This window comes from Erpetoichthys calabaricus, chromosome 12, assembly GCF_900747795.2.
Source record: "Erpetoichthys calabaricus chromosome 12, fErpCal1.3, whole genome shotgun sequence".
Taxonomy (NCBI): Eukaryota; Metazoa; Chordata; class Cladistia; order Polypteriformes; family Polypteridae; genus Erpetoichthys; species Erpetoichthys calabaricus.
This window is the reverse complement of record NC_041405.2, coordinates 10,841,845-10,855,987: the sequence shown is the minus strand read 5'-3', so window position 1 is coordinate 10,855,987 and position 14,143 is coordinate 10,841,845. Positions and strand designations below refer to the sequence as shown.

The 14,143-nt window shown below is 38.9% G+C and overlaps 1 protein-coding gene across 1 annotated transcript in view; it reads right to left on the bottom strand.

Moving 5' to 3' along the window:
• LOC114642878 (interferon-induced very large GTPase 1-like) overlaps positions 1-14,143 on the bottom strand; it is a 68,868-nt gene that overhangs the window by 38,376 nt on the left and 16,349 nt on the right. The window lies entirely within an intron of this gene.

Genomic DNA, 14,143 nt, shown 5'->3' with positions numbered 1-14,143 from the left:
CACCTGAAAAAACAATGTATGGACTGTGCTAATCCACTTTATACACATGCAATTACAATCCTGCAAGACTTTCTTTGGCTGGTGGAGTAGCCTCCCACCTGACGCATCATTCCAATTCCTAAAAACTCCCTCTTTTCATGTATGACTATTTGTCTAGTGTCTAAGTCTTCTAATATTTTGGCATTATCAAAGCATATTATAAGAAAGACTCAACATTTAGTTGGTTTCATTGGCTGCATCTTCCTACTTCGTCAGGGGTGTCGTCATTTCCCACTTTCTCTGAAAGGTTATGTACAGATGGGTCAGAGTTGCTGTAAATATGTAAAAGATCTTCTATCAAGTTTGTTTTTATAGATCCTAACTTTTGAAAGGAAAGTTGTAAACACACCCTTCAGTCCTCTTTTTTGTGCATGTTTTATAAATTTGAACCCAGGAGATGATCTTAACCTAAACACTAGTGAGTCTTTCTTAAAAGGTTCCAAAGTGGCCCTTCAAAGTGATGCAATATAGGAACAGAGTTTTGATTTTCTAAACTGCCATCCTCATGAAGGTTTCAGTAAAGACCTTTATTTATTTAGATCCATAACAGGTTCCATAAATAGCTGTAAATAGATAATAACAGATTGTTAATTACCAAGGTGTTCCAGATTGTAAAAGAACTCTTGTTGCCTACAATACAATCAGGCTACGTCCATGTTTAATTGAGCTGGTATATTCTCCAGCCTGCTATACATTAAAGATTTCTGGTTTTTTCCACTTATTGGGAACTTTCAAACTCAAAAACCCAATTTTATATCAAAAAGACCCTTCCTGGAAGGAAATATGCTAATTTTATTTTATAATGGGAACCACTAAAGAGGTACTTCGTAAATTGCAAATCACACAGGGAGAAATACTGTTTGGATTAAACTGGCTGAAATCTAACAAATCACCAGGACCAGATAACTTTTATCCTTGAGTGCTTAAGAGTTAGTACATACTTTATACTGTATATATGTACAATAAGTACATTACTGCATATAAACCCTTGGCACATATTTTTCAAAAATCTCTGCACATTGGGGAAATTCCTACAGACTGGATGCAAGCAAACATTATCCAATTTTATGAAAAGGGTCATCAGGCTGATTCAAGTAAGTACAGGCCAGTAAGTATAATGTGCATTACAGGTAAATTAATGAAGGAATTACTAAGGAAAAGGCTGATCAAGACATGTCTAGAACAAGTATGTTAGCAAATACTCAACATGGGTTCAAATGAGGAAGGCTGTTTATCAGGAATACGCCTGAGTTCTCTGAGGAAGCAACAAAACAACACAATCAGAGAGGGGCATATGTTCAAATTTATCTTGATTTTCAGAATGTTTTTGATAAAGTATCACATGAAAGGTTAATAATAAAACTAAAAGGAGTGGGAATTCAGGGTGCAGTTTTGAAGATGTGTACAAAATTAACTCAAACATAGGAAGCAGTGGGTTACTGTGATGGGAACTTTTACAGAATCAGGTGATTTTAAACTTGAAGTCCCATAGGGATCAGTGCTGGGGCCGCTGCTCTTTTCAATATATGTTAACGATCTGGAAAGGAATATAATAATAAGATGATTAAGTTTGCAGGGGCTACCAAAGGTGGAAGAGCAGATAATGTAGGATCAGCAGAAATGTTATGTAGAGAATTGGACAGCATACAGGCTTGGGCAGATGTGAGGCAAAAGAAATTTAATGTAAGTAAATTTGAAGCATTTACACATAGGAAGGAACAATCTTAGATGTGAATACACAATGGGAGGTGTGAAACTTGAAAGTACACCTTATGAGAAGGACTTAGGAGTCATAGTGGACCCATTTCAATGTACGACAGACAGTGTGGTGATCAAGAAAATTTTAATGGATGTTAGGTTATATACGATCACGCTACAAGTCAAGAGAGGTTATGTTTAAGTTATATAATATACTAATGAGTCTTCAATTACAGAAATAAAATAAAAAAGAATACAGAAATATTGCAATGTATCATAAGTTGCCCTTAATTTTTAAGAAAATTATATCTATTCACCACTTGATGTTTGCAATAATTTAATAAGAAAATGCTGTTAGTTAAAGGTGGACATTCACTGAAGGCAAAGGCTGCATTTTTATATAACTGACTTTTTTTCATATTTATGTCCCTAAGCATAAAATGGAGTAAATTAATATTAAGTGGACTCAGACAGCATGCATGTGTGTCACTTAAACTACCAATAAGGTTTACAAAAACAGATCCAGATAAGTGTCATTACAGTTAATAAAAGATAGGAGAGTAAGAATTTCCATGAGCGCATAATTTTCAAATGTAAGTAACAGTAAGAATACACCAATATGGCTTCCTTAGCAAATGAGAAGAAATAAGGAAAATTATTCATTAAGTTTTTACACATTAATTCACTTAAGCTGTATAAGAACAGAATTTTTGCAACTAAAGGAGGAACTTGAATTTTGGCAGTGGCAGATTCCCTGACATGAAGTATATGGTAGCACTTTGTGCCTCGTAAGTGTTTAAACGTCATGTCTAAAACAACCAAAAAAAAAGCAAATTATTCACGTTTGCAAAGAAATGGTTATTTTTAACTTATTTCAAGCACAGGTGTGAAGAACAGACACGTACAGTACATGCATTGTTATTTGATGCTTTCTGAATTCGGGACAAGACAGGTGAATCATTCTGTTCTCCTCTAGTAGAAACTGTAAAATTAGTGTATTTATGTTATACATAAAGGCACCTCTGCGTGATACTTCCCTCATATCCTGATCTCTACACCTCAAAACAATCAGGAATCAAGAACTTAACTAGTAAGTGACTACAATTGGATCATGCAATGATCCATACACAAGGGAGTGCTACTATTTATTTATTTTTTTGTGCTAGCTCTAATTGTGAAATGTCATTGATTTTGAGGTTTGATTGACACTTTTGCCGGGGGACGGGACTGAATTGGCCCCCTTATACTGCACGTGTGCATACTTTTTCTTAAATCACTTTCCTTTTAAGTTGTCGTCATTAACCACAAGTAACACAATCAACATACTAAAACAACATAACAGTTCAAATTGACTATATAACTGCGCTGAATGTACGTTGATGAAAAATGATTAAAAAAAAACAACGGCTATTAAATGCATTAAGATACAAATATTTATGTGTTCACCAACATTTGTGATCAATTTCTGTAAGAAAAATGTTGATTTACATGCCTACACAACTATTACTTCATCTTTAAACAAATATACGCTTCACCAACCAAACGTACCAGTGCGTAGATCACATTAGACCAGCACACCTTGAGGTTCAAGATGAGTATAAAACGGCGATGCAGTAACATTAACACTAAATCATTTGTGCAGCAGCAGTTTAGGAAGCAGATGCCATTTATTATTTTGTTCCTAGACAAAATAAATGTCCAGTAGCTCTTACTGTAAAAATGTCTGAAAAAAGACAGAGAACTCCGTGATGAAAAAGACCTGTATTTCAAAAGTGACCCAAGCAAAGTTCTCTTTAACTGCACTCCTACATTTCCCATGACAAACAATGAAAACTAAATTTTAAACACGCATAGACGTGTTAAAGTGAGAAGTGCAAAGTGACATTCATTATTTTCAAGTTATGTTAACATTCTCTATCACTAAGACGCAGAGAAGAATAAGAAGCAAAAGTTAACAGCAATCTTTCTTTTTCTTAGTTTTCCAAGTCGCAGTATAAAATAACGATTCCTGGCAGACCTTCAGACTCTCCAATCTTCTTATCATTCATCAACTTTCAGTTTTAAAATTAGGTTGGGTGTTGTCCTCATTTATGGGAAATTGTCAACGTTTCACAGAAATCAGCCTAAAAGGAAGGGTGGACATTTTTTATTCTTTTGTTTTGATCACAGCACAGAAATTAGTTAAGTGAGTTAACTGAAATATATGTTATACTGCCATATTTAGCATCAAAATTCTGCTTTTTTTTTTCTTTTCACTGCTTGAGAAAAGATAATACGTCTGTTCTGTCTAACATCCTATTTCAAAAGACAAACATTTCTCCTTGGTTTTGGCCTGATCAAAGCTGATCTAGCTGATTTGGAGTTTTGTGTTCATTTTGATCATCTGAGGTGATTTTAAAACATTCATTCATTGTATTCACTAGATCAGAAGAAACATACAAACCCAGAATTTCTTATTAATATTCTCCATCTCACTAATCCATTTCAGGGTAGAGCCTGGAGTCCACCCTAGCATCAGATAATAATACAAAAATAACTCTTTACATTTATGGCACTTTTCTTACTACTCAATGTGATTTTACATGGAGATTGGAGAGCCTTTTCAAACACTTCTAATATGCAACATCCTCTTTGATGTGACGGCAGCCATTCCAGCACCAGTACGCTCACCACACGTTAGCTATTAGATGGTGAAGGAGTGTGAGTTAGCCAATAAGGGACAGGGAAAGATTAGGGGGACAGTGTTAGGGTTTAGGGGTCCAGAATGATTAAGCAGTGGTGAATAATTTAGCCTGGATATTGAGATTAACCTTACTCTTTACAAAGGAGGCGCAGGGATCTTTAATGACCACAAAACCTCCATTTTATGTCTCATGTAAAGGACAGTGCTGTATTAACAACAAGGTGTCCCCATCACTGCACTGGGGTTTTGAGATCAACGCAGACATCAGGTTAAGTGCACCCTGCTGACATCACCAACACCTCTATTTCTGCAGCAGCCCAAGCTTTTCCTGGATGGTCTCCTATCCAAGTACTGGTCAGGCCTGAACATCATTACCTTCAAGTGGATTACCTGTTCTTGAGTGACTGTGGTGTATGGTTGCAGACAAAGATCCATCACTGCACGCACTTTACTCTGCATACTGAAACCCACATGGTGACGCATTTTGTAAGTTGCTTTGAATAAAAGTGTCTATTAAATGAGTAAATGTAAATGTACAGGGTCAACATGGAATCATCAGTAAACATAATGTTGACATCATTGGCATGTAGAGGGAAAATTCACACACAAATGGGGAGAGAACGCACTCACACATACAAAAAGACCAAGCATGAAATTTGAATTCAGGATGCTGCATCCGTGAGGCAACAGCACTCACCGCCCCAAGGTCACTCACCAGGTGACTCCAGAGATGGGGAGAACTTACAGACGTTACTCAGATTGTAATGAAGCTTAGAATCAAAACCACTTGTAGCAAATACAACATATCAGTGATGTCATCAGTGTTGCTGTCTTCCCTTATTGTTTGTTTATTTGCTTGCCTGTGTTTATTGGCACAAAATATTGGTAAGATCTGTACCTTCAAGGGAGGAAATGGACTGTGGACTAGACCATAGCAAAAGCAAAGAAATGAGAAAATCATCCAACATTTATGTTATTATTATCCATCCATCCATTTTCCAACCCGCTGAATCCGAACACAGGGTCATGGGGGTCTGCTGGAGCCAATCCCAGCCAACACAGGGCACAAGGCAGGAAGCAATCCCGGGCAGGGTGCCAACCCACCATAGGACACACACACACACACACCAAGCACACACTAGGGCCAATTTAGAATCGCCAATCCACCTAAGCTGCATGTCTTTGGACTATGGGAGGAAACCGGAGCGCCCGGAGGAAACCCACGCAGACACGGGGAGAACATGCAAACTCCACACAGGGAGGACCCGGGAAGCAAACCTGGGTATCCTAACTGCGAGGCAGCAGCACTACCACTGCACCACCATGCCGCCCATTATGTTATTAGTTGCAAACATGAATTAAAGATTTATATTTTGAACATTTTGAGACTTGGCTGCCATTACACTAGATATTAATCATCCATTCATCCATTTTCTATACCCACTTATCCAAAGTATGGTTGCGATGAAGCTGGAGCATATCCCACCGAGCATCGGCACAAAGCAGAAACAACCCCTGGACATGGCATCAGTCCATCACAGGGTGAAAACACTCACACACCAATTCACCTCACCTGCATGTCTTTGGACTGTGGGAGTCCATATTACTTGGAAAGCAAGCAAAATCATTGGTATTGTGTAATTTGTCAAGTAAAATGGACAATGAAATAGTAAAGCCTGGCAGTCCTTCAGCCATCATACCTGTTATTATACACTATGTATTAGACATCCAAGGGTTCTGAGTTCATTTATCAGTCCGGTCTGTCTGTGTGATGTTTGCTTGTTCTCCTTATGTTTTTAGGGGTTTTGCTCAGATATTCCAATTTCCTTCCAAAGACTTGCAGGTTACCTGCAGTAATTAGAATCTGCATAACTGAGTCTGAGTGTGTTTGTCAGTGTGCAGTGCAAGAGATGGGCATTCATAGCTTGAGCACAGTTAATGCTGACAGAATCCACTTCAGCTCCTCAAGTGGGCTGTGAGGAAGATGAGAAGGACCAGTTCTGGGCACAAATGGATGACGAGCTTAGGGCACTACAGGAGGGAGCAAAGGTGGTTGTTGGTGTTGATCTAAACAGGCAAGTCTGAAAGACTAGAGAGATGACAGAGCGGGTATGTGAAGGGTGGAGCGTAAGGGAGAGAAGTGGGGAGAGGGAGAGGATAGTAGATTTTGTGATGGAACCTGGTCTGGTAATAGTTAACACATTTTTTGAAAACAAAGTAAATCAGCTTGTGACTTACAGTTGTTGAGGAAAGGAAAGACTTCCTAGTGTGTAGACGATCACATTTGAAACAGATAATGAATTGCTAAGTTATAAATGGGGCAAATGTGAAAGAGAAGGATAAAGTGGTTGTTAGAAAGACAACACCAGTCGGGAGACACATCTCACATTTCATGTTGCATGTCCCAGCATGCACGAGAGCATGTCGTATTATGGGATGTTCGCTGAGAGAAAGAGATGCATGTGCACAAGTCATTTCCGCATAGAGAAATAGTTATTTGTAATAACTAAGAGACCTTATTATACCGAATAAATAAGAAACTGTGTTTAATGACCAAAGTAAGTTTCATTTGTTTTTATTTTGCTTTACCTCTTGTTATACAGGTAAGATGTAACATTGTTTAAAGTGTACTGTTTAGTGTTTATGTATTAAGAATGTCGCCTCGGTGTTATTTACATACAGCAACATTTATTTCAATAATAACTGCATTCTGCTACCTTAATATAATACATTACTTTAAGTTTACTGATACTGTTTATCGATAAACTTTCTTGCTGTAAATTTCATACTGCCGACAAGTCAGTAACTGATTTGAGAATAATGCTGACATCTGCTGGAGGTTTCTGTATTTACTTATGTTTATTTCTGTATTCTCTGTTGTTGTGGACCACACACGCCTATTAAAATACACGTATACTTCTTTATATATCACCAAATAAATTAGCCATCATTTCTTTCAGAGCTGCTGTGTGGAATAGTCTGAATCTTTTACCAGTGTTCTGACCGACACTGCCGAGTGAACACTACATGTCTCCAACTCCTTATAGATGTATAGTCCTCCTTTGCTTCACTGGTGGTGATCAGAATCAACTGGAAAAAATAAGAAAAAACACAGCAAGCAGCACTGAGGATAAAGTGGTGGAGATTACAAGAGGAAATGCTTAGGAACAGGTCTATGGAGAATGTCTGAAATGAAGTGCAGTCATTTTAGGGAGTGGAGGAACGGTGTTCAGAAGAACTGAAAAGTTGTCGGTGAAGAGGTGTTGGGTAGGGTAACAGAAAAGTGCCCACCTGGGGTAAAAGAAACATGCTGGTGGAGCAGAGAGTTGCAGGATATGACAAAGGCTAAGAAGGAAGCAAAGAAGAAATGGTAGCAATCAGGGAGGGTGGAAGATAGAGAAATAAATACCCAGACAAACAAGATGACAAAGAAGGCAGTGGTAAGAAAAAAATGGAGACAAAAGAGGGAAAGAGAATGATGTTTAGAATAGCAAAGACTAGGAACAAGGCAGAGAAGAGTTTTAGTCAGATAAAACAGAAGAAAGATCAGCAAGGTGTAGTCTTCAGTGAGCATGCATGATAGGATCAAGAATAGATGGGAGCGGTACTATGAAAAGCTGTTAAAAGAAGAAAATCCAAAGGTAGTATTTGGGGATGGAGTCCCAAATGAACAGCTACTACAAGGATAAGGTGGGTGGAAGTAAAGGAGGCTCTGAAAAGAATGAAACATGGAAAGGCAACAGGACCAGATGAAATTCCAGAGGAAGTGTGGAAGACTTCAGGAGAAGATGGAGTAGATGTGTTGTGGGATCTAATGCAGAAGGTCTATGAACAGGAGAGAACACCAGAAGAGTGGAGGAACAGTGTGAGTGTACCCATTTATAAGGAGAAGAGTGATATTCAGGATTGTGGAAACTATAAAGGGATAAAGCTGATAAAACACACAATGAAAAATTGGGAATGGACAATAGAGAGAAGGCTTTGTTGAAGAGACTACCATATGGGAGGAGCAGTTTGGTTTAATGCTAGGAAGAAGAACAATTTTTGCAGTCTTTGCATTGAGACAGCTGATGGAGAAGAATCGAGAAAAACAGAAAGATGTTTATATTGTGTTTATTGATTTGGAGAAGGCTTATGATACAGTGCCAAGTCAAGAGGTCTGGACTTGCATGAGATAGAAAGGAGTACCAGAGAAATATGTGAGGATTATACATGAAGGAATAAGGAGATGGGTTAAATGCAACATTGTTGTAACAGGCAATAGCCTAGTTAGAGTAGGTCTGCATCAGGGATCTCCTTCAAGTCCTTACCTCTTTGATATTGTTAAGGATGTGTTGAGTTGTGAGATGAAAGTCAAATTCCCCTGGTCCATGTTTCGTGCTAATGACATTATGTTGTGTAACACCAGACAAGGGGAAGTGGAGAGGAAGTTGAAAGACTGAAGAAGGACTTTGGAAGATGGAGATAAATAATAAGAAGACAGAATATATGGTTTTAATGATGATCAGGACTCACAAGTCAGACTGCAAAGAAAAGAGTGGATAGGTTTAAATATCTATAGTCATTTGTGCCCAAGATGTAAAATTAGATGCAGAGATAACCCATACTGCCCGCTAGAAACACCAAATGGGCTTCCACCAGTACTGCCTGAAGTCTTCTCTTTTCATAGCTGATCGATTTCACTGTCAGTGTCAAACTCTGATTCACTTCACCTCCACACACACACACAATTTGCTGGCTTGCCCACTGACAAGATTACACACCTAAGTTTTGTTTGGTTGCTGAATTACAGGCAATTCCCAGTGATGCGTGTTAGATCTGTATGGCAGTTAATTAAATTGTAACTTTTACTCTAAAACTTTTTTTTCCTTTTGCCACTATGGGGCTATTTTAGTTTTTGCTATAATTTCACAATGATGCCCAGGCATGTACACCTCCAATTACCGTAGGTCAGGGGTGGCGAACTCCAGGCCTGGGGCCTCATGTATAAACGGTGTGTACGCACAGAAATGTTGCGTACGAACCTTTCCACGCTCAAATCGCGATGTATAAAACCTAAACTTGGCGTAAAGCCACGCACATTTCCACGGTAACTCATTCCTTGGAGTACGCAATTTATCCGCCCGGTTTTGCAGACTGGCGTCACCCAGCGTCAAAGCAGTGCTACTGTTCCTGTGTGATCACCCTTTCTTTCTTAAATCCACATTCCTGGCGCGGCTTTATAAATACACTGAAATTAACTGCATATTGTTTATTAGTGTAATGCATCTGATTGTAATTAACCTGTAGCAATATAATGGTCCAGGGAATAGCCATAGTATTCCAAATACCATAACTGCTTTAGCGTTGTAACTCTCACTGCATCTTCTTTCAGCTGCTCCCGTTAAGGGTTGCCACAGCAGATCATCTTTTCCACATTACTCTCACTGCACCACTCGGAGTATTTATGTCACTGTATCTGAGTGGGAAATCACAGCAGCAGCTGATTGGAAAGAGAATTATCGGTACACAGCATGAAGCAGATGCTGCCTGAGCCACAGCAAACGCTTTAGTCCCTGTACGGACTTCGCGGTTTAGAAACAGTTTCATCCCAAGAACTCTAAACGCACTCAATCAGTCCATCAAGTGCTCCTTGTAGAAATATTTGGACTTATAAGTACAATTACCCCACTGTAAACTTGCACTACAGCTATAATATTGCACAGCCTGCGCCACTTTATAAAGCGCGTATTTACATGTGATGACGGTATTCATTTCTAAAACGAAATGCAGCAAAACATGTTGATTATATTATACAGATAAAACTTTAACTTCATTTAAATAATCTGTATTGTTAATAATTAAACATGTGAGGACACGGTGCCGCAGCGCTAGCTAGTTCAGTAATTGTTCCTGCCTTGCTCTGTATTCTTGCTGGTGCTGACGCAACACTGGAAAGATAGACGGATATAATAATTAAACACGTACTACGAAGATATTTCAATGTTCCTTAAAAGTTTTGAAGAATCGAAGTTCTAAGCTTACAGATGGCTTCACGTCTATTACATAGCTTATTGTGTGGCGATTGAGTTTTTGGAGAAAGAAAAGTAAGGACAGGAATTGGAGGTTAGTACGTTTGAAAGAGACAGTACTGCTGTGATAAATTATTTCATCGAAGGTCGCACATGGCGCAGCAAGCCTCTTGCGTGAGACATGAACAAGCACTGCGCCACCGTGTTCTCATGTTTAATAACATGCTTTCATTCCTATCATCATGAAAAAGATATCACGTATACATCTCAGTATTTTAATTATTCAGAGAGCTGTAATATCACGAATGTAATGGATTATGTGTCCTGTCGGAGAAAGAGAAAGCCCGTTTAAAAAGCAGGTAGTGATTCATACACATAGAGCACATAGAAGATCAAATACAGAACAAAGCATTTAACATGCCACTTTAGTTACAATGGATTTGAGAAACTAGTAAATTAAACGATTTTAAGATGAAGTTTATGATGTTCTACTTTAATGGTAAAATAAACTACGTGATTAAAGTGGAAATTTCGAGATTAAAGTTGACATTTCGTGCTTTTTTCCCCACTGTGTGCCTTTTTTTTGTTTGTACCCTAATAAGCTTTCATATGACACTCAGACGGTGGGCTACGACTCGCTTTTTCACGGCGACTTTGATATGTGATTTCTTTTTTATTTCGGGCACTGTGCGACTTTGTGAAGTTGAGCCATCGAGTTTCTCCGACACTCTGTCGCTCGATCAGCTTCCTTTTGTTGATTATACCACTGTTTAAACCAACAAATAGTACGTTTTTCATTTGCCTCCACTTGGTATTCGCTGAAATTCTTATATTTTCCCCTGTGCTTTTCCCATTGTCTTTTCACAGAAGGCTATTTATATTGATTTGCATATTGAAAGAGGCGTAATTCTGGGAGGAGTTGGGGCGGGACAGAAGGCGCGTGCACGTGCGTTACTTTTCACGCCGATCGGGATTTATGTAGTGGAAGAACGTGAAAGTATGCGTGCGCACAGATTCCTGCATCTGGATTTTTCTGTGCGTACGCACAATCCCGCTTTTGTGCTTACGCCATGTTATAGTGTGAGTTCTACGCACGGCGTTATACATGAGGCCCCAGGTCATTTCATTACTTCCTGGAGTGGCACAGCTCTTTCTAGGCTCTGACAAAGTTGACTCTGATGACGACAATGACCATCTTAATTTCCCCTTAGAATATTTAAACACTATTAACCCAGCCGGATTACCACAAAACAATCTTAGCCTTAAAAACGGAACAATAATCATGCTATTACGAAACCTTAACACTAAACAGGGTTTATGCAATGGTACACGTTTAGTCGTCAACACCATGCCACACAATGTTATTGAAGCAAAACTTCTTACAGAATCATATGCTAACAATACTGTTCTAATTCCTAGAATTGACCTTACAAGTTTTGACCTGGAATTACCTTTTACACTTAAACGGCGACAGTTCCCCATTAAACCTGCCTTGACCATGACCATCAACAAATCACAAGGACAAACCATACACAAAGTTAGCATCTACCTCTCTGAACCCGTTTTTGGACATGGACAACTTTATTTGCTTCCTATATGCGTCATCTACACCTTCACACTATGCTATATCTCATTCATACATCACGCTCTTTGTAATTTCACAAGACCAGGGGTTGGCGAGCGAAGCGAGCAGGGGGCGGAGCCCCCTAGTACTACAGAATATGTGCTGAGCTCTCCTGTTGAAATGAAGTTTGTGTAGTCCTTGGGACTCATACAGTATTTACTAGCTGCCTCCGATCACACATTCTGACCATGGCTCATGGAGGCAATTTGGGCATTGTTAAACAGCACTGCCATGATCAGGGGCCTCGTACGCACAGAAATGTTGCATACGAACATTTCCACGCTCAAATCGTGATGTATAAAACCTAAACTTGGCGTAAAGCCACGCACATTTCCACGGTGCCTCATACCCTGGCATACGCAATTTCTCCACTCGGTTTTGCAGACTGGCGGCATCCAGCGTCAAAGCAATGCTACTGTTCCTGTGTGGTTACCCTTTCTTTCTTAGACCCATATTCCTGACACAGCTTTATAAAAACACTGAAACTAACTGCATATTGTTTATTAGTGTAATGCATCTGATTGTAATTAACCTGCAGCAATATAATGGTCCAGGGAATAGCCATAGTATTCCAAATACCATAACTGCTTTAGCGTTGTGAATCTCACTGCATCTTGTTCTTCTTTCAGCTGCTCCCATTAAGGGTTGGCACAGTGGATCATCTTTTTCCATATTACTCTCACTGCACCACTCGGAGTATTTAAATCACTGTATCTGAGTGGGGAATCGCAGCAGCAGCTGATCGGAAGGAGAATTATCGGTATACAGTTTCAAACACACACTACCTCAGCCGTGGCAAAACGCGTCAAAGTCTTTCCTGTACGGACCTGGCATTTCAGAAACAGTTTCATCCCAAGAACTATAAATGCACTCAATCAGTCCATCAAGTGCTCCTTGTAGAACTGTTTGTACTTGTAAGTACAATTACCTCACTGTAAACTTGCACTACAGTTATAATATTGCACAACCTGCACCACTTTATAAAGCGTGTATGACGACGATATCATTTTTAAGATGAAATGCAGCAAAATATGTTGCTTATAGTATACAGATAAAACTTTAACTTCATTTAAATAATCTGTATTGTTAATAATTAAACATGTGAGGACACGATGCCGCAGCGCTACCTAGTTCAGTAATTGTTCCTGCATTGCGCTGTATTATTGCTGGTGCTGACGTGACTCTGGAAGGATAGACGGACAGAATAATTAAACATGTACTACGAAGATATTTCAATGTTCCTTAAAAGTTTTGAAGAATCGGCGTTCTAAGCTTACAGATGGCTTAACATCTATTACAGAGCTGATTGTGTGGCGATTGGGTATTTGGAGAAAGAAAAGTAAGGACATGAATTGGAGGTTAGTACGTTTGAAAGAGACAGTACTTCTGTAATAAATTATTTCATCGAAGGTCGCACATGGTGCAGCAAGCCTCTTGCGTGAGATATGAACAATCACTGCGCCACTGTGTTCCCATGTTTAATAACATACTTTCATTCCTATCATCATGAAAAAGATACCACGTATACATCTCAGTATTTTAATTATTCAGAGAGCTGTAATATCACGAATGTAATGGATTCTGTGTCCTGTCGGAGGAAGAGAAAGAACGGAAGCACGTAGTGATTCACACACATAGAGCATATAGAAGATCAAACACAGAATAAAGCATTTAATGTCCTACTTTAGTTACGATGGGATTTGAGGAACTAGTAAAATAAACGATTTTAAGATGAAGTTTATGATGTTCTACTTTAATGACAAAATAAACTACGTGATTAAAGTGGAAATTTCGAGATTAAAGTTGACATTTCGTGCTTTTTTCCCACTGTGTGCCTATTTTTTTTCCCTGTACCCTAATAAGCTTTCATATGTCACTCAGACGGTCCGCTACGAGTCGCTTTTTCACGCCGACTTTGATATGTGACAACTTCTTTTTTATTTCGGGCACTGTGCGACTTTGTGAACTTGAGCTTTTGAGTTTCTCCAACATTATGTCACTCGATCAACTTTCTTTTGTTGATTATACCACTGTTTAAACCAACAAATAGTACGTTTTTCCTTTGCCTCCACTTGGTATTTGCTGAAA